At 37.8% G+C, this 25,495-nt stretch overlaps 1 long non-coding RNA gene across 1 annotated transcript; it reads right to left on the reverse strand.

Annotated features, from left to right (window-relative positions):
* Positions 1-638: 638 nt before the first annotated feature.
* On the reverse strand, positions 639-16,278 carry LOC112200664. Its single transcript, XR_002936410.1, has 3 exons — positions 16,133-16,278; positions 824-889; positions 639-675 (listed from the first exon to the last, which is right to left on the reverse strand). It is a non-coding gene; the product is annotated as an uncharacterized LOC112200664 (long non-coding RNA).
* Positions 16,279-25,495: the final 9,217 nt, after the last annotated feature.

The following is a 25,495-nucleotide window of genomic DNA, read 5'->3' on the forward strand; positions in this document are numbered from 1 at the left end:
TCGACACTGTTTCTTCTTTTCATAGCGACTATAAGTCATTGAAACTTCCTGGCTCTCAGAATTTCAGTAAGTGAATGAAACTGCAGGTCAACAGCAATTAGAAAAAATTATTTATCTGAAAATGTAACAAAATAATATTATAAGACACAAACGTCCAAACCATAAATTCAACCAACATGGATAGTGGTACATCACAAAGTAATGCTTATCAAAATTTATAGTGATTAAAATGGTACTGATTACAACTTGCCTCGTTTCATGTGAAATTAACCAAATCTTACCCAGAGATCTAAATGTCTAATTTTCGTTAAGCCTTACATGTGGATTCCTATCATTGTCCTTCGGACTTACCTTTATCGTTTTGAGAGTTATTTAGTTAACTGCAAATTATAGTTGGTATTAGTAGGCATTCATGAGCGGATGACTACATATAAGATATATTTACGTGAAATATATATGTTTTGGTGGTTTGTAGATTTTGAAACAATATGCATGAAATGATGCTTTTTATTGTTTTGGGTTGTGGCTTTTGGAAAACAAATGATTGTGGAAATGTTAATTTCGATTTGTTTTGAAAAGCGTTGAGATTTGTGTATTTGAGGAACATTTTAGTTCGCGGGTGGTTTATTTAAATATGGGTTTCCAAATACTTCTTCTGCAAGGCATTGCAAACACCTACAAATATTTAGGAAAAATAATTTTTTTTTAAAAAAATTAAAAAATTAGTAAAGCAAATTTATAGTCAAACAAGAAAATCAAAATCTCAAAAGAAAATAAGTAAAAGCTGAGAAGCTCATCCAAATCAATGAATTCTTATTGCTACCTTTTTCCATCCATTCAATAATTCTGCAAGACTCTGCATCCATTGGCATTCTTTTTATCCTCATCTCTGTTGAAGATGCCAAAATTGCAACAAAAGTCACAAACCAAGTTTAAGTATGGCAATAACTACCAACAAAATCTAACTTATCAAACAGATCTACCTAGCCAGAACAGATATATCGTTGAAGAAAACTGCGTAAAGGAAGATCGAACACTAGAGAGAGCAACTAAGAGTTTCTTCATAATTAATGAGCAAGAGCTCGTTAGAAGAAGCAAGTCCAGCTCAGTGATCTCTGCCTCCTTCAGTTGTAACACAACCTGAATAAAGTTATCAAGTAATAGTGAGCTTAAGACTGATTTTAAGCTTTAAGAACAGTACAACCACATTGACGAAGATTGTTAAGTTTAAAGGAAGTGCTCAGAAAGAAATGAGAAAACCGAAACAGGAGGGAGAGAGAGACAGAGACGGAGACGGAGACAGAGAGCTCTGGGCTTCTTGACGGAAAATTGAAATGAGGTCAAGAAATGATTTTGTTCGCGGGACTCCAAATTTTATCCTCAAATCATTTATTGAAGTTAATTGTGATTCCATTAAAGTGTGGCTCGGTAGGTTATGTTAAAATGATATCCAGGCTCAACTTCAGCCATATTCCTCTGAGAGTTTGATCAAAGGTTCTCAAACAACGAATAAAGCTCTATTCTTTTTAGTTTTGGAAGCATTTACTTGGATACTCAATATCCTTATTGGATCCGACTTTTTTACGAAATAAATACATAGTTGACATGACAATATGGTATATGAATCAAATAACTGTAAGATCAAATATGGACATAACACATATCATCATAAAGTAATTGATGATTAGCTTAATATCAATCCTAGTTTAACATGGATACAAACTGTAAATCAATATTTGTAACTTAATGAAGCAGTGTATCTATTCATTAAGATAAGTAATCCTATTCTTAGTCTGCAAGAAAGACTACAATGAAGTGTTACATTAAGAATCTAACTAGGAAACCTAAACCGATATGGATAGCTTTAATGGGAAGCTTCTTGAGGTTTAAGTCACCTATATATACAGATGAATTGGTCCCTGATTACTACCGACGTTTTGCATATTGTTCTGTCCATTGAGAAGCAAGTTGGTAAGTAACAGAAGGCCATATTCAATGTTCGAGTTTGCAGCTGCATAAGATGGAATCCATGCCAGTGATTGCTGAAGGTAAGCCTTAATCCTTTTATGATTGTGTGCATATGTTGTGAGCATGTATATGGTTTCTAACAATTGGTATCAGAGCATAGGCTCATATATATCAAAATCGTTTTAGGGTTTTGCAAAACAAATACAAAAAGAAAAAAAAAAAAAAAAAAAGGGTTTTTGCTTTACGGGTCAAGTAACTGACCAGGTCACTGACCATGTAACTGGTCATGTAACTGATCAAAGTAAGTTACTTAAGTCGATTGCTGCATCTGGTTAATTATCAAATTCACGCTTCCGCTGTGATTTTTAGTAGCAAATTGGGGAAAAAGCAAAAAGGGGTTATTCTGTGAAATTGATTTCGATTCATAGCATGATACTTGAGTTTTTGATTGTGCTCAAGAACACTAGTAGCATTCCCGGCATGCGTTAGGTTAGAGTAGATGGTGACCGGATGAAATTTACAATTTCTTGATTGTTCTGTGGTTTCTTGGAATCGAAACAATTTTGATTGTGCTTGAATATGCATGATGAATTGATTGATGATATGGTATTGTATCTGTGATTGTGTAAAATTGCATGAAGAACAAAAATCTCCCATAATTTGTTTACACATTATTAAAATTGTCAGATATGAGAGCTTAATTTTCTTACAAGGATGAATCTGGGTAGAATATAAAGTTAAAAGCTCATGAGTTTTGTGGTTTTCTGTTGGCATAAGTGATTATGATGCACAAAGCATTCTTCATTGATGTTGGCAGAAAACAATGATCAGGTCACTGACCATGTAACTGGTCAGGTCACTGACCATGTAACTGGTCAGGTCACTGACCATGTAACTGGTCAGGTCACTGACCATGTAACTGATCGAGTAACAAAACTGAAATTGTGTTTTGTGTTTTAAAATTATGCTTCAGTTTTATCTTCCAAAGAAGTGGTCAAGTATGGTTTTAGAATACAAAACAGCAATATGCATGCTTGATGAAAATAAATACAGATACTCATAAATTTTTCTTCTGTCTAAAGATGTGGATAAATTTCTTTGGATAACTTGTTTTCATTGAACATGGCATATTGATAAAGAACTCCAGGATGTTATGCTTTTGCTCAAAAGTGTTGCTTAACATTGTTTTTGTTATGGACTGACATGAATGCAAGTATGGTTTGTTTAGGTTTTCTGTATGTTTTTGTTTAGGTTGCTTAAAGCTTAATAAAACACAGAAAACTTAAAGTTATTTTCTTTACAAATTGAGAACTCACATGAATTTTTGTTTTGCTCCTTAGGTAACTCTTACATGAACTTGAACAGTGTCTTGATGTTAACTGGAACCAACTATAGAGCTTGGCTAGATTCTGTAGAGAACTATATGGGAATGCATGAGAACATAGATTATTGCTTCACTGAGGACAAACCTGAAGAGTTAACTGAAAAGAGCACTAAGAAGGAAACTGATCTTTACAAGAAGTGGCATAGATCCAATAGAATGGCTAAGAACCTCATTCGTACCTCTATGTCCAAGACTGTCAGAGGAAGTATAGAAGAACCTGAGCTAGCATCAGATTTTCTGGAACTCGTAGGTGCTAAGTTTAAAGAAAGTGAAAAAGCAGAAGCTGCTAGGCTAACCAAGGAGTTTCATGATTTGAAGTACATGGGGTCAGGGGGAGTTAGAGAGCATATTATGAAGATGATCTGTAAGTACAAGATTTTGTACATGTTATTTGTTGGCATTCCCATACAAAGCTAGTGAAGTATATCATGACAATTCATCACTGAAGAAGCTGGAAAAGGGCCTAATACTGATCTCAAATACGTTACAGGTAAATGCATCTCATGAGTCAGCATATGCATTGGGATTGCAATATGTGTTGCAATCCTTGAGTCAGTCCTAGGTTTTAGGAAGTTTGTTTTTGGAAAGTATCTTTCTATTCTTAAATTTTATTATGCAAAGATTTTTTTCACCAGTTAAAATCGTCCCATTGAAGACCTAATTGATTTAGGTCTGTTTATTTTAATTGGCAATCTTTTGTTAAAAAGATCTTTCCTAATAGGAATCAATTAGGGTTAGACGCATTGATTATACACGATTCTTTCTCCATATAATTCTGAAAATATGGTCTAGGTTCAGAGAGCTTTTAATTTGCATATCATATCAATTTGCATGTGATTGATGCATATATTGTGGGTCTAAACTCTCCAATTCAAATAGTGTTTAAGGAAAGGAGTTTAGGAAATCTTATCTGCATTTAGAATTGTTTTGAATACATATCAGATAAAAGATTGTGATTGCATATTGTTTTGAAAAACCTTTCCATGTTTATCTCAATCGGTGTTTAATGTGATTGGATTGAGGGGGAGTCTTTATCTTCTATAAAAGGTTTTGAAACTGCATTATGAGATGTAGAGTTTTCTGATTGAGAATTTTAATTGTGCTGCATAGTATGCACTAACTGTTTTACAAAACTCTCATTGTTTGTTTGATTGATTGATCATACTGCTTGTTCACTGCATTCATCACTTGCATATGTGATTGAGATCAGTGAGGCTTCAAGGCAAGATTGAATTTGAAGGCGTGTCCAGATTTCTTCATCTATACAGATTGCTTCATAGTTGTTTAGAATAGGTCTTTTACAGTTGTGAGCAAGTTAGCATTGTTGCTAGTCAATGTGGTTGTGTTGAATACCACTACTTGTGATCTGTAACGATTTGATTCATATTGGATTTGATTCTCGTGTTGGCTACGTTAAAAGCCACGCAGTGAAGTTTCCTCAGTGGAGAGGTTTACACTGCGTCAGCAATTCTTGTGTTCTTTTATTTGTGCTGTTGCTTGTTTGAATAACTGTCATTACTCAAACTCTATCAATTTTGTTCCATCCGGTAATTACAATTGGCATCAGAGCGGGTTCTAAAGCTTTTTAGTAGATCCGAGGACATGATGGAACATGAATGTGACAGAGCTGCTAGTTCGATAAAGTGTCCCCCATATTTTGATGGTGAAGATTACTCGCAATGGAAGATCATGATGAGGTTCAAGCCTAAGAAAAAGGTACAAAATTTTGCTATCTCTTCTGTTAAAATGAAAGATGTGGATGATAGTGATTCTGTGGATTTAGCTTTACTAACCAAAGAGTTTAAAAAATTTCTGAAAAATAAAAACTCTTATGGTAGTACTTCAAAAAGTATATCTGAATCAAAAAGGGGGCAATTATCTGAAAAACGATTTGACAAAAACCCAAAAGTCAATAATTTTGATAAAGAGAAAAGCGTTGTTGAAAAACCTATACGTTATGAATGTGGTGGTATTGGTCATATCTCTTCTGATTGTGGAAATAGAAAATATAGCTCACAAAATAACAAGGCTCTTAAGTCAACTTGGAGCGACAGTGAGGAAAATTCTCAAACTGAGAATGAAGAAGAGAATATTGCTTTCATCTCCTCACCTTATCATGAGGCATCTGACGATTCCAACAGTAAAGGTAAGATTTTTGATATATCAGATGATGTGACTAATGATAAGTGCAGGGAACTGTATAAAGCTTCAAGAGTGATGTTCAAAAGAAATCTTAAACTTGAGAACGAGATTGAGCAAATCAGAAAAGCAAAGATCAAGGCCGAGTTAAATCTTGAATCATGCAAAGAAAAATGGGAAGGTGAACGCTTTGCTTACACTGACAAACTTGATATTTTGCAGGATAAGATGAATTCCCAAAATTGGGAGGTGGAGCGTATTGAGTTGATTGACAGGATTAAAACCCTTCAGGTTGAAGTTAAAGCCCAATCAAATCTGAATATCTCACTAACCTCTAAAATTGAGAGTTTGCAGGTCAAGCTTGAAGAGTCTCAAGAAAAGTTCAACAAATTCTCAATAGGGTCAGATTTGGTTTCCAAAATGATTGGAATTGGAAAACCACACACCAACAAGAAAAGGTTGCGGCATAAAGGTGCAAAAATCAATCGTTCTAACTTTGTGAAAGGTGTGAGCTCAAGTGTGCACTCAAGCTCATCAAATGACCAAGAAACTCATCCCCCAACTCTTCCTCAAAAGCCTAAATTTGATTCAGCACCTCCACCTCATCAAAGGAGAACTCAGGTAAGTTCTGACAGTCACATCTCTGTGCGTCAGCCTAGGTATGTTCATAACTCAAAAAGTTTCACTCCTACTTGTCATTTCTGCGGAAAATTGGGACACATACGTCCTAGATGTAATATGCTCCGCAGGGTCACTCAAAATCAGAGGAAAGCATCAAAAATAGGCTCAACTGCATCGCTGCAAGCAGAGCTGAAAGAGCATCTGAAGTTGATTAGCAGGATTGCAATCCCCAAAGAGCAGAATTTGAAGCAGAAGCAAATCTGGATTAAAAAAGGTTCAAATAATTATTTTTCTGCTCATATGAATAATCTTGATAATATGCTTGAGCTTGCTTTCGTTCCTACGTACTGAACACAAATTGTCTAATTCGTTTACTAGGCCTTTAGACAGAACTCAATTTGAATCACTTAGAAGCACCGTTGGTGGATGCTCTAAGTATTGATACTCTCACTTCGCTTGATCCATTTTGCATGCATTCATGTTGTATGTCTTCATGGTAGTATAGGTGCATTATTATTTACGTTTCTGCATTGTTAGGATCAGTTTCTGGAAATTCAAGATTGTGATTTGTATCCCTAAGTGTCTGACAGATTAATTTGAACTTAGATTGATGAGGGCTCTACTCCTTTTCTTAAATCTGTGTGCAATGAGTTGCTTAGCATGTTTTGAATTTGTTCCTGCATCACTCTGTAATTGTGAGCTTGAACAACATATTCTCTATCACCTTGAATCCTCACATGCACACATACTCTAAGTGGTGGTAAGTCATATTTGTTGGTTGGCCTGTTCTCAATACTCTTGTACGGAATATTTCCTTATTTTTGCTGCTCCTTGAAAAAAAAAAAAAAAAATGTTTTATATGGAGCATGGCCAGGCTATTGCCAAAGTAAACAGCCCTCGGTCGTGACGAACGATATGAGGATTGGGAAGAAACGGGAATGGTTTGGTCACCCCGGTGGATTATGAGACTATTGACTCGAGTAGATGTGCTCTTTGGGATGTCCTTGTTACATCTAGTACCCTAAAGTCATCTGACTTGGGAGCTGCTAGCTTAATACTCGTTACATGGGTCGTAGTCTTCTTGAGCAAAAATGTTACTTTGTGTGAAAGGCCAAAAGAAAAATTCAAAATCATGCCCTCACGGTGTTATAAGGGGGAATATAGTTTACGTGCTTAAATTTGTTTCGTATGTGAGGCTTGGTTTTCAGGTTTCCACAAATATTACACACCCCATCTTGAGATATGTTCACTCTTCACAACAAGAGGTATAGAATACTCGATCACCCTCTATCTTACCTTGTGATTGTCGGAATCAATTCACTCGTGTGAACTTATTTTGTTGCACTCTTGTTTATGATTAAGTGGTATTGCTCTTGTTGGAAAAGCTATGCGAATTAAATCTGTTCTTAGCATTTGGATACAACCCACTCATTGTGTGTTTGCATTTCATCCTTGCATCTCTCATCACATGATCACACTTAGGGGGAGTATTGATACTTGGGCTATCTTTCTCTGATTGATTCTTCTTGGGCTGGTGTCTATTGCGAAACATCTACTGGTGATCCTCCTTCTACATAGCTTCCGCTACAGAAGTTGCATTTGTCATAAAAATGTCAATGTTGCATCGCTTTTTTGTGTGTTCCGTGTAAATGATTTTGGTTTCAGTGGTGAAGCCGATCAGGTCACCGATCAGGTCATTGAATAGGTCACTGATTACTGAACATGAGAAGTTCAACGAATTTGGAAATGAAAGTGCGCTTGTATGACATGAAACCAAGCACTAATTGGGAGGCAATCCAATGAATGGATGAGGAGATGGCAACGGCATAGGAAACTTTTATGTTAAAAGGGTGTTATAGTTTACCTGAATCTTCTTTTCAATTTCATTGCTTCTTTTCTGGTTCCTTTTTATGTTTTTAGTGTGTGTGCAGGTCATATAGTTGAGGAAAGATAGAAGAAGATCACTGTTGACCGAAACAGTTTTTCTGGCTCGCGGATCAGTTCATTTTGAACGGCTAGGGTTCACAGCTCACTTGGAATCAGAAGACGTGCCATACATGGATCAAAAGCCCCAGGAGTCTATTTTCCAATGGAGTTGACAGATAGAAATTCTGAGTTCTAATGAGTCTGCAGTCTCCAGTTGAGTACAGAAAGGTCAGGGCAAAAAAACCAGAAAACTGGGCAGCTGAGCCACATAAAGCGCAAAACAGGGGATAATTCCCGGGGTCCAAATGAGACAAGCCTTACATGTATTTGAAGCCCCAGATGTCTACTTCATTCATACCAACGGGTTTCTGAATGTGACCCCTGTAGCTTCCGGTATTCAGGTTTGAATGGACAAAGGACATTCTGTCAGCATTCTGACAGTTTTCTGTATTTTTTTGCTAACTTTGCAGGTCTCTAGTTTTCACATCCCTTGGACTTAGAATTTGCGCCACATATGTACGGAAAGCCCTGAATATGAACTTTCATCTCCAAGTAGGATCTTTGGATTCCGATTCTGAATGGATGAGCTATAAGCCTCGGAAGTAGGACTGCTGCAAGGTTTTAGCTGAAATCAGTTTGTGACAAGTGATGTTTCCTATTGTCTTTGAGCATTATTGGAGTACCTTTGGAGCATGTTTGGCATGGAACTTATGTTAGGAAGTCAAGGCTTAATTAGCCTTGAGGTTTGTGTCTTTAGTTCGTCTCCAAAGGTTGTGTGCATTGGGAGGTCTACAAGAGGGAGCATTCTCTACTTTTCTTAACTATACTTGTTTTTGTTGTTTTCTTTTCTCTCTCTTTCTATACTTAAATCTTTTCATTACATGTGATTATTTGTCAAACATTGAGGACAATATTTGGTTTAAGTGTGGGGGGAAGAAAATTGAAACCTTTTTGCTATTTTTAGGTTGTTAGTTTTGCGTTTTCGATATATATATAAAAATTAAAAAAAAAAAAAAATTAAAAAAAAAAAAAAAAAAAAAAACGATATTCAGTTTTTGTGTGCTTCATAAGCTAGTTTGTTATCTTCCTCTATCTACTTGACAATGAATTCATGGATGGTTCTTGCAAGCTCTGGAGTTGGCTGCTGCATTAAATTTTGGAAAATTGGGAAGGCCATGCACATAGAGATTGATAGAAGTGGGAAGATACCAATGTTGAGGTTCTGAGTCCCATGCAGGGAATAAGACAAAGGAATATGATGATATCGGAATGAAATATTTGAAGTATGTGCTTTTGTTCCTTGTTGCATGCTCCTCTATTTATTCACTCAAGTACGAGCAGCACAAGAGCTGGTATTCTTGGGTTCATTCACAAGCTGTGTCTACATGTTCGGTTTTATTATGTTGTGCTCTCACTTGTTCATTAACTACAAGCTGAAGGTTGCCTTTGTCATTCCTAGACAAAAAGGGGGAGAATATTGGTGAATTTGATCCACTTGTGCTTTGATTGTTTAAATCTTTTGATATTGATCTTGAAATTGCATTGACATTCCTATGCCTTATCTTTAACTTGCTTTTTACAAGGTGTGTGTGATAAGTGTTACAGGAATTGCAGGCTTCTTCCCAAGTGAGGATCCTCAAGTACTTGTTGAGGGGAGTTTGTATTAATTAGATGTGTTTTGTATAGGAATGCCAAAGGGGGAAATTGTAAGTACAAGATTTTGTACATGTTATTTGTTGGCATTCCCATACAAAGCTAGTGAAGTATATCATGACAATTCATCACTGAAGAAGCTGGAAAAGGGCCTAATACTGATCTCAAATACGTTACAGGTAAATGCATCTCATGAGTCAGCATATGCATTGGGATTGCAATATGTGTTGCAATCCTTGAGTCAGTCCTAGGTTTTAGGAAGTTTGTTTTTGGAAAGTATCTTTCTATTCTTAAATTTTATTATGCAAAGATTTTTTTCACCAGTTAAAATCGTCCCATTGAAGACCTAATTGATTTAGGTCTGTTTATTTTAATTGGCAATCTTTTGTTAAAAAGATCTTTCCTAATAGGAATCAATTAGGGTTAGACGCATTGATTATACACGATTCTTTCTCCATATAATTCTGAAAATATGGTCTAGGTTCAGAGAGCTTTTAATTTGCATATCATATCAATTTGCATGTGATTGATGCATATATTGTGGGTCTAAACTCTCCAATTCAAATAGTGTTTAAGGAAAGGAGTTTAGGAAATCTTATCTGCATTTAGAATTGTTTTGAATACATATCAGATAAAAGATTGTGATTGCATATTGTTTTGAAAAACCTTTCCATGTTTATCTCAATCGGTGTTTAATGTGATTGGATTGAGGGGAGTCTTTATCTTCTATAAAAGGTTTTGAAACTGCATTATGAGATGTAGAGTTTTCTGATTGAGAATTTTAATTGTGCTGCATAGTATGCACTAACTGTTTTACAAAACTCTCATTGTTTGTTTGATTGATTGATCATACTGCTTGTTCACTGCATTCATCACTTGCATATGTGATTGAGATCAGTGAGGCTTCAAGGCAAGATTGAATTTGAAGGCGTGTCCAGATTTCTTCATCTATACAGATTGCTTCATAGTTGTTTAGAATAGGTCTTTTACAGTTGTGAGCAAGTTAGCATTGTTGCTAGTCAATGTGGTTGTGTTGAATACCACTACTTGTGATCTGTAACGATTTGATTCATATTGGATTTGATTCTCGTGTTGGCTACGTTAAAAGCCACGCAGTGAAGTTTCCTCAGTGGAGAGGTTTACACTGCGTCAGCAATTCTTGTGTTCTTTTATTTGTGCTGTTGCTTGTTTGAATAACTGTCATTACTCAAACTCTATCAATTTTGTTCCATCCGGTAATTACATGATCAATATAAATGGCAGACTCAGGGAGCTCTTGATGGGTTAGGGATGAGCAGGTAGTGCATTATGCACTACATTCCTTGCCTAACAGTTTTAGTCATCTTAGGACCAGTTACAACTCTCAAAAGGGAAACTAGACTCTAGATGAACTTATATCCATCTGTGTGGATGAAGAATCTAGGATCAAGGAAGAAAAGGAACCTGCTACAACCATTAACCTCATTGAGAAGCCTAAAAGGAAAAAGCCCCAAAATAAGCTCAAGCCTATCAAAGCCATAACTAAGAGTTCAACAGCTGCAGTGGCCAAGGAAAATAGGCCATTTAGGTTCAAGTGCTACTTTTGCAAAAGAGTAGGACACATGAAAAAGGACTGCACTGGCTATAAAAATTGGTTAGCCAAAAAGGGTAAGATTTTTTCTAATACAGTTTTTTCTTTAGAAATTAATCTTATAAATGTTGAACCACAGTCTTGGTGGATAGATTCAGGCTCACCTATTCATATTACTAATTCTTTGCAGGGATTCATAAGGAGGAGAATCCCAAAAAGTGATGAAGTGAACCTGTGTGTAGGCAATGGCATGAGAGTGGCAGTCAAGGCTATTGGAACCTTAAAGCTCGATTTAGGATTAGGAAAATTATTAGTTTTGGACAATGTTTTTTATGTACCTTCCATGAGAAGGAATTTGGTTTCAGTTTCTCTTTTAGTAAAATCTGGTTGTAGACTTGTTATGGATAGTAATGGAATTCTTATTTCTAAAAATTCTGTTCAAATTGGTTCTAGTGTTATTATGAATGATTATTTACAGTTAAATTGTTCAATGGCCCAACAAGAAATTTTACTTGTTGAAAATAACACAAACAGTACTAGCACTTTAACAGGTATTAAAAGAACCAAACTAAATGAAAAGTCTGCATTTTTATGGCATAGAAGACTCGGCCATGTTTCAAAAGAGAGATTGAAAATTTTGGTGAAAAACAACATCCTAAATGAACTTGATTTTTCTGATCTAACAGACTGTGTTGAATGCTTTAAGGGAAAAATAACTAATACTAGAAAGAAGACTGCATATAGAAACCAAAATTTATTAGAACTCATATATGTGGACCATTTAGGCATCAAACTATCTGTGGAAATGTGTATTTTATCACATTCATTGATGACTTTTCTAGATATAGTTATATTTATCTACTTTCAGAAAAGGCACAAGCATTGAAAGCCTTTCAAATCTTTAAGTCTGAGGTAGAAAATCAACTAGAAAAGAAAATCAAAACAGTTAGGTCAGATAGAGAGGGAGAGTTCTATGGAAAGTACACTGAATCCAGCCAACAAAAGGGTCCATTTACCTTGTTTTTGCAAGACAATGGAATTAAAGCTCAATACACAACACCCTATAATCCACAACAGAATGGTGTTGCAGAGAGAAAGAATAGGACTCTTTTGAACATGGTTAGATGCATGATGTGTACAACTGGTTTGCCTAAATTTCTGTGGGGTGAGGCTTTAAAAACTGCAAATTATATTTGCAACATGACACCTAGCAAAGCCATAGAAAATACTGCTTTTGAGCTTTGGTGTGGCAGGAAACCTAGTCTTCATCACTGCCATGTTTGGGGATGTCATGCAGAAGCTAGGATTTATAATCCAAGCTTGAATAAACTTGACCCCAAAACTGTTAGTTGCTATTTTATAGGTTATCCAGATAAATCTAAAGGCTATAAATTATATTCTGCTCATCATTCACCTAGAATTTTTGAAACACATCAAGTAAAGTTTCTAAGTGAAAAAGTTCACAATACAAACCTTGAGGATTTAACCTCAGATTTTGAGGAAATTGTGTCAGATGAGAATATAAGTGTAGCATTGCCTTTAGAACAAGATGTAACTAATCATGTCATTGGTCACGTAACTGACCATGTCACTGACCAAGTAACTGTACCTGGTCGAGTAACTGGCCAAGTAACTGACCATGTCACTGACCAAGTAACTATACCTGGTCAAGTCACTGACCATGTCACTGACCAAGTAATTGTACCTGGTCAAGTCACTGACCATGTAACTGACTAAGTAACTGTACCTGGTCAAGTAACTGACCACGTAACTGGTCAAGTAACTGAACCTCACCATCCTCCAGTGGCTCAGCCTAGAAGATCACAGAGAGCAAGAAAACCAACTTATGGGAGGGAAGAGAGTGACTACATTGTTTATCTGCAAGAAGCAGAAATTGAAATGGACTGTGCAGAGGACAATGATCCAACTACATTTAATCAGGCCATTGAAAGTAGTGAATCTCATCAATGGCAGCAAGCAATGGAAGTAGAAATTAATTCCATGAGTCAAAATGCAGTTTGGGAATTAGTTGAACCTGACCCCAACCAGAAGCCTATAGGTTGTAAATGGATTTTCAAAACCAAAAGAGATGCAAATGGCAATGTAGAGAGACATAAAGCAAGATTAGTTGCCAAAGGTTTTACACAGAAGGAGGGCATTGATTTTACTGAGACTTTTTCTCCAGTTTCTACAAAAGACTCGTTTAGGATAATCATGGTTTTGGTGGCTCATTTTGATATGGAGCTGCACCAGATGGATGTTAAAACAGCTTTCTTGAATGGTGAACTAGATGAAGTGATTTATATGAGGCAGCCAGAAGGGTTTGTACAAGCTGGAAGTGAAAACTTAGTGTGTAAGTTAAGAAAATCAATTTATGGCCTAAAACAAGCTTCTAGATAGTGGTACAAGAAATTTGATTCTGTGATTTCTACTTTTGGATTTACAGAAAATCTTGTTGATGAGTGTGTTTATTTGAAGACAGTTGGGAACAATTTTATTTTTCTGGTACTCTATGTGGATGATATACTTTTGGCTAGCAGTAACATTAAACTGCTTAAAGATACCAAGAGTTTTCTGTCAAAGAATTTTGACATGAAAGACTTAGGAGAAGCATCCTATGAACTAGGCATTGAAATTAAAAGAGATAGAGCACAGAGACTACTTGGTTTGTCTCAACAGAATTATGTTACCAAAATTTTTAAGAGATTTGGTATGGAGAAGTGTGCAGCTGGAGAAGTTCCCATGTCCAAAGGAGATAAGTTAACCAAGAAGCAAAGTCCCAATAGTGATGTTGAGAAACAAAATATGGAGTCAAAGCCTTATGCCAGACTTGTAGGAAGTCTCATGTATGCACAAGTCTGCACTAGGCCGGATTTGTCTTTTGCAGTAGGGATTTTGTCAAGATTCCAATCTAATCCAGGCCATGAACATTGGGTAGCTGGGAAGAAAGTGTTGAGATACCTGCAGAGAACTAAAAGCCACATGCTAGTTTATAGGCAAGTAGAGGATCTGAAACTCATTGGATTCTCAGACTCGGATTTTGCAGGGAATTATCCAGACTCCAAGAAGTCCACTTGTGGATATGTGTTCATGCTTGCAGGAGGTGCTATTGCTTGGAAAACCATGAAACAAACACTTGTTTCAACTTCTACTATGCAAGCCGAATTTATTGCAGTATATGAAACTGTGTGTGAAGGACTTTGGATTAGGAATTTTCTCATGCAGACCAAAGTATTGAGTCACATTGTGGCTGGCACACTTGTGATTTATTGTGACAATGAGGCTGCAGTTTTCTTTAGCAAGAACAGTAAAAGGTCAAATAATTCCAAGCATATTGATCTAAAGTATTACAGTGTTAGAGAAAGAGTAAAGCATGGTGAAATAGCTGTTTTGAGTATTGACACAAATTCACAGCTAGCATGGTGAAATAGCTATTTTTAGTATTGACACAAATTCACAGCTAGCAGATCCTTTCACCAAGACATTGTCAGTGGCTGCATTCCAGAAGCATACAGCAAGCATTGGAATTTTAGCTAATTTAGATGCTTAGGTTTAGTAGAGAGTTAGTCCAGTTGGAGCATTTAAAATTCTAAAGTTTTTTTTTTGAGTTCTTGTGTTTTAGTTGTGATCTTTTATTTTGTTTATCACAACTTGTTTGTAATGACAGATTTTATTATTAATAAATTTTGAGGTATTTTCAGATTTTGGTTATTACTACAGTTTTTGTTGAATGTTCTGAAAAATTATTGATTTTGTGTTTAAAGTTATACTTGCTATCAGATGGCTTAAATCATGTGAAGCATGATGTTAAGGTTCAAGCAATATTTTTAAGCCATCAGTGTTCAGTAAATTTGCTTGAGTTTCTGGTTTTAGAAACATAAAGTAGGACCTAATATATGTTTACTTGTTGATACACATTAACATATATTGTATCACTTCTGGTTGAACATATGTGGATTGCAGAAGCTTGTGTTTGTGGTTTTGAAACTCTGCATTTTTGTTAAATGTATACTGTTTCTTGCTCTGCATAAGTAACTGTGATCTGACCATGTTGGAATGGATTTTCGATTTGAGTTTGTTATCTGGCGCGCACTTCAGTAAGTTAAGTAGGTTTTGATGTTCTCTGGTGCAAATCATCGAGCATGATATGTGTGAGTCCAAGGGGGAGATTGTAAGATCAAATATGGACATAACACATATCATCATAAAGTAATTGATGATTAGCTTAATATCAATCCTAGTTTAACATGGATACAAACTGTAAATCAATACTTGTAACTTAATGAAGCAGTGTATCTATTCATTAAGGTAAGTAATCCTATTCTTAGTCTGCAAGAAAGACTACAATGAAGTGTTACATTAAGAATCTAACTAGGAAACCTAAACCGATATGGATAGCTTTAATGGGAAGCTTCTTGAGGTTTAAGTCACCTATATATACAGATGAATTGGTCCCTGATTACTATCGACGTTTTGCATATTGTTCTGTCCATTGAGAAGCAAGTTGGTAAGTAACAGAAGGCCATATTCAGTGTTCGTGTTTGCAGCTGCATAAGATGGAATCCATGCCAGTGATTGCTGAAGGTAAGCCTTAATCCTTTTATGATTGTGTGCATTTGTTGTGAGCATGTATATGGTTTCTAACAATAACTAGATAGCTCTATTCAATACCCTTATTGGACTCCTATTGCTACTACATGAGTTGTCAAAAAGAATATCAGACAGCAATAACACAAAAGTTAATGTATAATTCCTCCCACCGATCCACTCATATGGTGTTCCATATTAGGTGAGTTTATCCAAAATCCTATCTTGTAATCCTAAAAGTGTGTGTGTGTGTGAGTGAATATTAACCTAAAGCTAGAACAAACCTGAAATAAGCTCTCATACATCTGGTAACATTTCACCTGATAATGCTCATTTTCAGAGCTGTTGTTAGATGTCTTCACTGTCACAGGAAGGTAATGAGCCAACAGATGAAATTTTAGAAACTTATCACATAAGTATATCCAGAAAAAAAAGGGTTAAGAAGCAACTTGAAAATAAATGCATTGCTTTAACAATAAAATATTCACAGGACTCAGCAGCTTTTTCTCATGTTCCATTACAGTTAAATCTGAATAATGTCCACCAACTTCGTTCAGATGATTTTACCATCCAAAACCTCATGACTTGGATTATCTTGACATTACAGAACGAAGTACAACAACCAAGATGATCGAGAACTTTGTATGTTATCCTTGATTGATACAGGTAAAGATCAATACCCTAGCAGAACAATGATTAAGTTTCATACATTTCATTTGAAGCCAAGCATAACAACCAATAGCAAAATGTTATTTATGAACAGAACCGTACAATTTCAGTATTTTCTACCGCAATACAACATACAAGATCTACATACCAATATGTTTTTCATGCAGTTACAACCCCCCCCCCCCCCCCCGCGTAATGGACAATATTTCACCACATTAGAGTCTTAATAACACTCTTCTCAACTTTATCAGTTTGATTCATAACATTATTTAAAGGGTTAAATACTATTTTCTCCCTGCACTTTCAGGAAACAAACAGTTCAGTCCCTCCCTTTTTAATCTCGCTCGCTTACTCCTTGTACTCCAAAATTTTAGACCAATAGGTCCTTGACGTTACCCTCCGTAAAAAAAAAATCTCGTTAAAGTGCTGACATGGCAGTTTTTCGGCGATAAAATATCTATTATACCCTTGGTTCATTTTTTTATTATTATTATTCTTTCTCTTTTATTTTATTTTTTTGACTTTTTTTCTTCTGTTTATCTCTTATTCCCTCCATCCTCGTGCCACTGCCACCACCTTCACGGTCTCCACCACCATCACTACCTACGTTGCACCGCCACCCTTTCACCGCCACTATCACCCACACTTCCTTTCTCTCTTTCTACCAAAACCCATATATAAACTCTTGTAATCACAAACAATTTCCACAAAATCACAAACAATTTCCCAAAATCCAAAACCGAATTGGTTCAGCCCCTAAATCCAAACCTGTCCTCTCCTTCACCGGCAAGGTCAAGGACTACGGCACCAGCCTCAAGCCAACACGACTAAGAAATTCCAATTCCTAAACCTCAATTTTCCCTCAAAATTAACCCAATGCAGTGAAAGCCCAATTCATTTCAGGGATGAGGCTGTGAATTGGGATCAGTCAATTTGGTGGGGTTGAGTCGATTTGGTGGAGTCATGTGAGCCTCAAACAATCAAACTCATCTCTCGATTCAAACCCAGAAGCTCACCTTAAATTCCGTCGCCGACCTTGGCATACCTCTGTAGGAAGATAAATGATTCCGTCGCCGCTCCACCTCGGAGCTGCGGGAATCGATGTGATCGACGAAGGTGTTGAAGTTGGCAGGTCGGGTTGGTTTGGTGGCTCTGGGTCGCTAGGTAGGTGAGAGGTCTCGGCTTTAAGGCGTCAACGACCGAGGAGAGAAGGAGGAAGAGAGAAGGAAGAGGGAGGAAGAGATTCTGGCGCAGCAGCATGGTGACAAGTGATGGAGGAAGAGAGAGAGGAAGAAGAGAAGGAAGAGGGTAAAATCAGAAAGCTTTAAGCTCTGATGTCGCCCCTTAAAAAAATGGAAAAAAGCAAAAACACAAAAAAGAGAGAAAAGAATTAATTAATTAATTAATTAAAAAAATAAAGTGAGGGTATAATAGTTATTTTATCGCCGAACAACTGGCATGTCAGCACTTTAACGAGATTTTTGGACGGAGAGTAACGGCAAGGACCTATTGGTCCGAAATTTTGGAGTACAGGGAGTAAATGTGTGAAATTAAAAAGGGAGGGACTAAACTGTTTTTCCCTGAAAGTTCATGGAGTAAACAAAATTTAACCCTATTTAAACCCAGAAAGAGATAGTTGACAAGGAAGTTTACCATTATAACCAAAGCGACACTGAAGTTTACCAAGGAAGTCACAACACAGAACTACAGAAGCAGAAGAGAGAGAGAATGGAAAACGGAACTCGCCTCATAACGCATAACTTGGCTGCTACTTTCTGCAAGGAATTGAAGCGGCCAAATATGCCGGAGCAGAACTCGGAAAAGACATGTGCACGAATTACGGCATGTGGAGGGTGCCCGCCGACTAGTGGGATTGTCAATGTGGCTAACATGCTGAGTGAAAACAAACGCAAAACGCACATAGTAGAAGCAAATGAGTGAAGCCTAGATTACGAATAGCACCCATTACTTGTCTAAAACAAATCCAACCACACAACTGAAACTAAATCATAGAAAATATGCTGGAGACCGTAACCTTGGGATTCACTCGGTCAAACCGAGCGAGGACGACGAATCTTACCTTTTTACTGTTTTTCTTTTTCGGTAACTTTTCGAACCCAGACCCCACACTTGGAGCTTTATAAGGTCCGACACCCTTAACACACTGTCACACTCCCTCATACACCACACTTCTCTCTCTCCATCTCTCCCTCTATCTCTCTCTAAAACCCAAAACCCAGAAACACCACTAGTATGGAAATGGAAAACGGAACTGCTTCGTTCCTCAAGAAGTGCGACAAACAAGCAGTCAAGTCAGTTATTTCCGGCGCCGCAGCCGAAATGGGAAAACAAGCTCTCGAGTTCGGAATCAACGTCAGCAAGGAGTTGGTGAGAAGTTACGGCATGTGGGTGCTCGCAAGCCAAGTTGTGAACGTCGCCAACGGCATGATTGGGAAAAAAAAAGGCAACATCCGGCTGGTCGACAATTATCGTCCGCCGGGGAAAGTGAAACCCATTGACTTCGATCTTGTGTTCGCTGCTGCCAAGGCCCTGGTCGAACATCACCGTCCGCCTCTTGTGAAACCCAAGCTGCTCTGAAGGCTAAGGCCAAGGCTCAGATGGACAAGGCTGCTCGATTGTTGAAGAACCTCGCCTTGGCTTTCTTGGGTTTCTCGGTCATATGCGTGCGTGTTAAGAAGGTGAGGATGATCGTGCTCACCGTTGCTCTCTTCTTTGTGATGGTTGCAACAGCACTGAGCGAGATGAAGGTCGGCACTGTCGTACAGCAACCCTGATTTTCAAGTCTCTGATGTGATGTAAGATGCGGCAGAGGACGTATAAGTTTATGATTTTGAGGTCTCTGACTAAATATGCGGTACAGTTTGAGTAGGTTAATTGATGAGTTTATGATTTTGAAGTCTCTGAGTGAATATGCGGTACATTTTGAGTAGGGTAATTGCTGAGTTTATGATTTTGAAATCTCTGATGGATTGAAGACATGCGGCACAGTACGTTTTTGAGTGGGTTAATTACTGACTTTAGTTATGTTTCTATTTTCCAATTAGGTGAAATCTGTTCCGATATGAGTGGCCTTTTGAGTTAGGAAGTGTCTTGTGGCATGACCATTATAACCAAGGACGTAGCCACTCACAGGGCTACTTGGGCTACAGCCCAAGGGAAAATTTGGCCCAAAATGTGCCAAGTAGGGGTATATCCCAAATAAAAAAATAAATAAAAAATACTAATGCTTCGAAGAGTTGCTGGATTGCTGTTGTCTGTCCCGAGTCCGTCCCGACTCTCAAACACCAAACCCGTTGGCCGTCTCCCCGTTCAGAACTTCAGATCTGTTCCGCCTTCCAGAGTTCCAGGCTCCAGCCACCGAGCCACCTCCCCTTTCAGAGTTTTAGTCCGCCTGCCTGAGCTACCTTTTCCGCTACGGTCTGCATCTCTACGAGTCTGCGACAAAGCATCTCAGATTCTCAGAGTTTCAGTCCACCTAGCCACCTCCAATCCCTGAATCTCAGATTCTCAGGTACCTCCACTACTGTGCTGATGATGTTTGAAAATTGAAACTCTGAATCGTGAATTCGTGATGTTTGGTGTTTAATGTGACTGGGTGAGGTCGTAATTTACTGAATTGCTGATGAAGTGATGATGTTTGTTAATTGGGAATGGGTTGTCCAGATTGTGTTGTTTGGTCCTGGTTTGGTCACTTTGGGGTTTGCCCGTGAGGTCGAAACTCGAAACCTCATGATGGTTTTTTTTTTTTTTTGGCAAAGATTGTTGATGGTGTTCATGTTTGATAAATGATAATTGATTGTTTGATAAATGATAATTGTTTGTCCGTGATAATTGATGACCTTTATGCAATTGTAATTGGCTTGCCTTGGTCTGATTTGAGATGAAAGTTATGTTTATTTTGATGGGTTTTGTTCATTATGTCCATTGTGTTTGATGAGTTTCAAGAAATAGTTTTGAAGATGGTATATAAAGATTAGGTCTTTCAGTTTATGTGTTGTTAATTCTAGTCAAACTGGTCATATTTTAGGCACCGAGCCTTGCTGCCAAGGAAAGTCAGAGGCCAGTGTTATCCATTTGCTACTATTATAGGACAAGATGAGATGAAACTATTCTTCTACTGAATGTGATTGATCCCAAGATTGGTGGTGTCATGAGTATTGTGAAGGTTCAAGGAGGCCACGTTATTAGATCAATTGCGAGAAAAGACAGGCACAACAAGATCTACACGTCCAAGGGCCCAAGAGACAGGAGGTCCGGCTTTCAGCTCAGTCTGCCATAGAGTTCTATGATGTTCAAGACTGTCTTGACGTTGATAGACCAAACAAGGCCATTGACTAGCTCATTCACAAGGCCAAGGCCGCCATGCCATTGAAGCTCTCGAAGATTCTTCTACTACACACCAATCTCAGAATCACCAAGGAGGCAATGCCAGGCCAGAAACCGTCAAAACTCATCAGCCTTTGCCCCTTTGGATGAAATCACTATGAAAAGAGTTCTGCGCAAAATTTTTGTATGGCTAAAATTAGCCCAACCCTCCGAGGATTCCTGGCTACGTCCCTGATTATAACATCTACAATTATCAATCGCAGAGAGCTTTATGAATTCATGAATTTTTCTTTCTCCTCTGTTTTTGCTTTATGTTGTTTTGGGCAATATTCCAACAACATCAACCATACATAGAACGCTAATATAGAGTTCATTTTAAACAAATAGAATGTACCATACATATCGCTTATTTTGTAGATCACATACTAGTTAACGCATATTACATAGTACTACTCCATACGCTTGAGTTGGTTACAACCATGACCATAATACACATCCTACCCACTAATTAAAATTCGTACATAAGATACACAAGGATAATACGCAATTACGTAAGTAGATATTGCTCCATGTTCAAACATTTTGTAAAGCGCAGCTGGGTGCTCTAGGTCTTGTACCGTTGTAGCCCTCTCGTTAATTAAAATTAGGGCTAAATACTAGTTAGTACCCTGTGGTTTAGGTCCAAAATCAATTCAGTCTCTGGACTTCTAATTTCATCAAAAACACCCCTGCACTTTCAATTTTGATCTAATAGGTCTAATTCGTTAATATTCTATTATGGGTTCAAGTTATAGTTAGATTTTTTGTTGAAAAACTATTTATTTTTAATAGTAGGACTTACTCCTAAATTGACTATGCAGACACCTCGACACCACATCATAAAACATAGGCCAGATATGAGCCACATTAACAAGTTAAATAACTCAATTGTCAGAAAACTAACAAACTGGACCTATTAGATTAAAATTGAAAGTGTAGGGGTGTTTTTGATGAAATTAGAAGTTCAGGGACTGAATTGATTTTGGACCTAAACCACAGGATAGTAATTTGTATTTATCCCTTAAAATTAATATTGGGAAAGTTGTGGCGCGCAATTGTCTTAGGATGCCAATGCCAGCCATGGTGCATTAAATGTCAAGGGCAGGATTTTAATTTTGGAGGTTTTGGGGTAGGTAGAGGAAGCTGGTTGGTCAACTAGTACGAAGCTGAGCTTACTCGCATAAAAAATGTGGCTATATTACCCTTAACAATCGAAATGTGTATTCGCATAAAAAATGTGACTAGATTACCCTTAACAATAGGAATGTGTATGTGATTGCGTCAAAGATGAGAGTGTAATTAAAGGTAAAAATCGAGGGTCATTTCATCGTGGAAAGTGTGGGAGTTGTGAACGTCGCCAACGGCATGATTGGAAAAAAAAAAGAGGCAACATCCGGCTGGTCGACAATTATCGTCCGCCGGGGAAAGTGAAACCCGCCGACTTCGATCTTGTGTTCGCTGCTGCCAAGGCCCTGGTCGAACATCACCGTCCGCCGCCGGTGAAACCCAAGCTGCTCTGAAGGCCAAGGCCAAGGCTCAGATGGACAAGGCTGCTCGATTGTTGAAGAACCTTGCCTTGGCTTTCTTGGGTTTCTCGGTCGTATGCATGCGTGTTAAGGAGGTGAGGATGATCGTGCTCACCGTTGCTCTCTTCTTTGTGATGGTTGCAACGGCACTAAGCGAGATGAAGGCCGGCACCGGCGCACACCAACCCTGATTTTCAAGTCTCTAATGTGATGTAAGATGCGGCAGAGGACGTATGAGTTTATGATTTTGAGGTCTCTGACTGAATATGTGGTACAGTTTGAGTAGGTTAATTGCTGAGTTTATGATTTTGAAGTCTCTAATGGATTGAAGACATGCGGCAAAGTACGCTTTTGAGTGGGTTAATTACCGACTTTAGTTATGTTTCTATTTTCCAATTAGGTGAAATTTGTTCCGATATGAGTGGCCTTTTGAGTTAGGAAGTGTCTAGTAGCATGACCATTATAACATCTACAATTATCAATCGCAGAGAGCTTTGTGAATTCATGAATTTCTCTTTCTCCTCTGTTTTGTTGTTTCTCTTTTTGCTTTCTGTTGTTTTGGGCAATATTCCAACAACATCAACCATACATAGAACGCTAACATAGAGTTCATTTTAAACAAATAGAATGTACCATACATATCGTTTATTTTGTAGATCACATACTAGTTAACGCATATTACATAGTACTACTCCATACGCTCGAGTTGGTTACAACCATGACCATAATACACATCCTACCCACTAATTAAAATTCATACATAAGATACACAAGGATAATACGCAATTACGTAAGTAGATATTGCTCCATGTTCAAACATTTTGTAAAGCGCAGCTGGGTGCACTTGGTCTTGTACCGTTGTGGCCCTCTCGTTAATTAAAATTAATATTGGGAAAGTTGTGGTGCGCAATTGTCTTAGGATGCCAATGCCAGCCATGGTGCATTAAATGTCAAGGGCAGGATTTTAATTTTGGGGGTTTTGGGGTAGGTAGAGGAAGCTGGCTGGTCATCCGGTACGAAGCTGAGCTTACTCGCATAAAAAATGTGACTATATTACCCTTAGTAATCGGAATATGTATGTGATTGCGTCAAAGATGAGAGTGTAATTAAAGGTAAAAATCGAGGGTCATTGCATCGTGGAAAGTGTGGGAGTTGTGAACGTCGCCAATGGTTGGAAAAAAAAAAGCAACATCCGGCTGGTCGACAATTATCGTCCGCAGGGGAAAGTGAAACCCGCCTACTTCGATCTTGTGTTCGCTGCTACCAAGGCCATGGTCGAACATCACTATCCGCCGCCGGTGAAACCCAAGCTGCTCTGAAGGCCAAGGCCAAGGCTCAAATGGACAAGGCTGCTCGATTGTTGAAGAACCTCGCCTTGGCTTTCTTGGGTTTCTCGGTCGTATGCGTGCGTGTTAAGGAGGTGAGGATGATCGTGCTCACCGTTGCTCTCTTCTTTGTGATGGTTGCAACGACACTAAGCGAGATGAAGGCCAGCGCCGGCGCACAGCAACCCTGATTTTCAAGTCTCTGATGTGATGTAAGATGCGGCAAAGGACGTATGAGTTTATGATTTTGAGGTCTCTGAATGAATATGCGGTACAGTTTGAGTAGGTTAATTGCTGAGTTTATGATTTTGAAGTCTCTAATGGATTGAAGACATGCGGCACATTACGTTTTTGAGTGGGTTAATTATCGACTTTAGTTATGTTTCTATTTTCCAATTAGGTGAAATCTGTTCCGATATGAGTGGCCTTTTGAATTAGGAAGTATCTTGTGGCATGACCATTATAACATCTACAATTATCAATCGCAGAGAGCTTTGTGAATTCATGAATTTTTCTTTCTCCTCTGTTTTGTTGTTTCTGTTTTTGCTTTATGTTGTTTTGGGCAATATTCCAACAACATCAACCATACATAGAACGCTAACATAGAGTTCAATTTAAACAAATAGAATGTACCATACATATCGTTTATTTTGTAGATCACATACTAGTTAACGCATATTACATAGTACTACTCCATACGCTCGAGTTGGTTACAATCACGACCATAATACACATCCTACCCACTAATTAAAATTCGTACATAAGATACACAAGGATAATACACAATTACGTAAGTAGATATTGCTCCATGTTCAAACATTTTGTAAAGCGAAGCTGGGTGCACTTGGTCTTGTACCGTTGTAGCCCTCTCGTTAATTAAAATTAATATTGGGAAAGTTGTGGCGCGCAATTATCTTAGGATGCCAGTGCCAGCCATGGTGCATTAAATGTCAAGGGCAGGATTTTAATTTTTGGGGTTTTGGGGTAGGTAGAGGAAGCTGGTTGGTCATCCGGTACGAAGCTGAGCTTATCGCATAAAAAATGTGACTATATTACCCATAACAATCGGAATGTGTACTCACTTAAAAATGTGACTTTATTACCCTTAACAATTGGAATGTGTATGTGATTGCATCAAAGATGAGAGTGTAATTAAAGGTAAAAATCGAGGGTCATTTCATCGTGGAAAGTGTGGGAGTTGTGAACGTCGCCAACGACATGATTGGAAAAAAAAAAAATAAAGGCAACATCCGGCTTGTCACGCCCCTGATTTTACACACAAGAAAATCGATATATATAATCCCATAATTATACATGCGTGAACGTTCAGTCATTAATACAAAATACCTGGAATCTTTTTCCTTTTAACCAAGTACATACTGATGCCCTGAACCCTCAAAGTTAACATACACTCGCTCCATAGAGTATATATTACAATGCTTACGAATTAAATTGTCAACAACAAAATAAAATGTAAATGCAACTCAGAGTAACTATACAACGGAAGTCCTTATCAACGGTAAAGTCATAAGGATGGCTTCCTACCGTAAAGCTGCAAAAGCGCCACCTCAGCTTCAGCCACGATTTCCCTGACCTGCAGGATTAACCCCTACACCATTCCATTGAATAGTGCACCGGGTTTCCACACAACAAAACCCGGTAAGCTTATGAAGCTCGTATGAGTAACTCAAAACCAATTACACAAATTTCACAAAAGCCTCCTGCTCATAACCTCAATCCT

The sequence above is a fragment of the Rosa chinensis genome, chromosome 4, assembly GCF_002994745.2.
Source record: "Rosa chinensis cultivar Old Blush chromosome 4, RchiOBHm-V2, whole genome shotgun sequence".
Classification (NCBI taxonomy): domain Eukaryota; kingdom Viridiplantae; phylum Streptophyta; class Magnoliopsida; order Rosales; family Rosaceae; genus Rosa; species Rosa chinensis.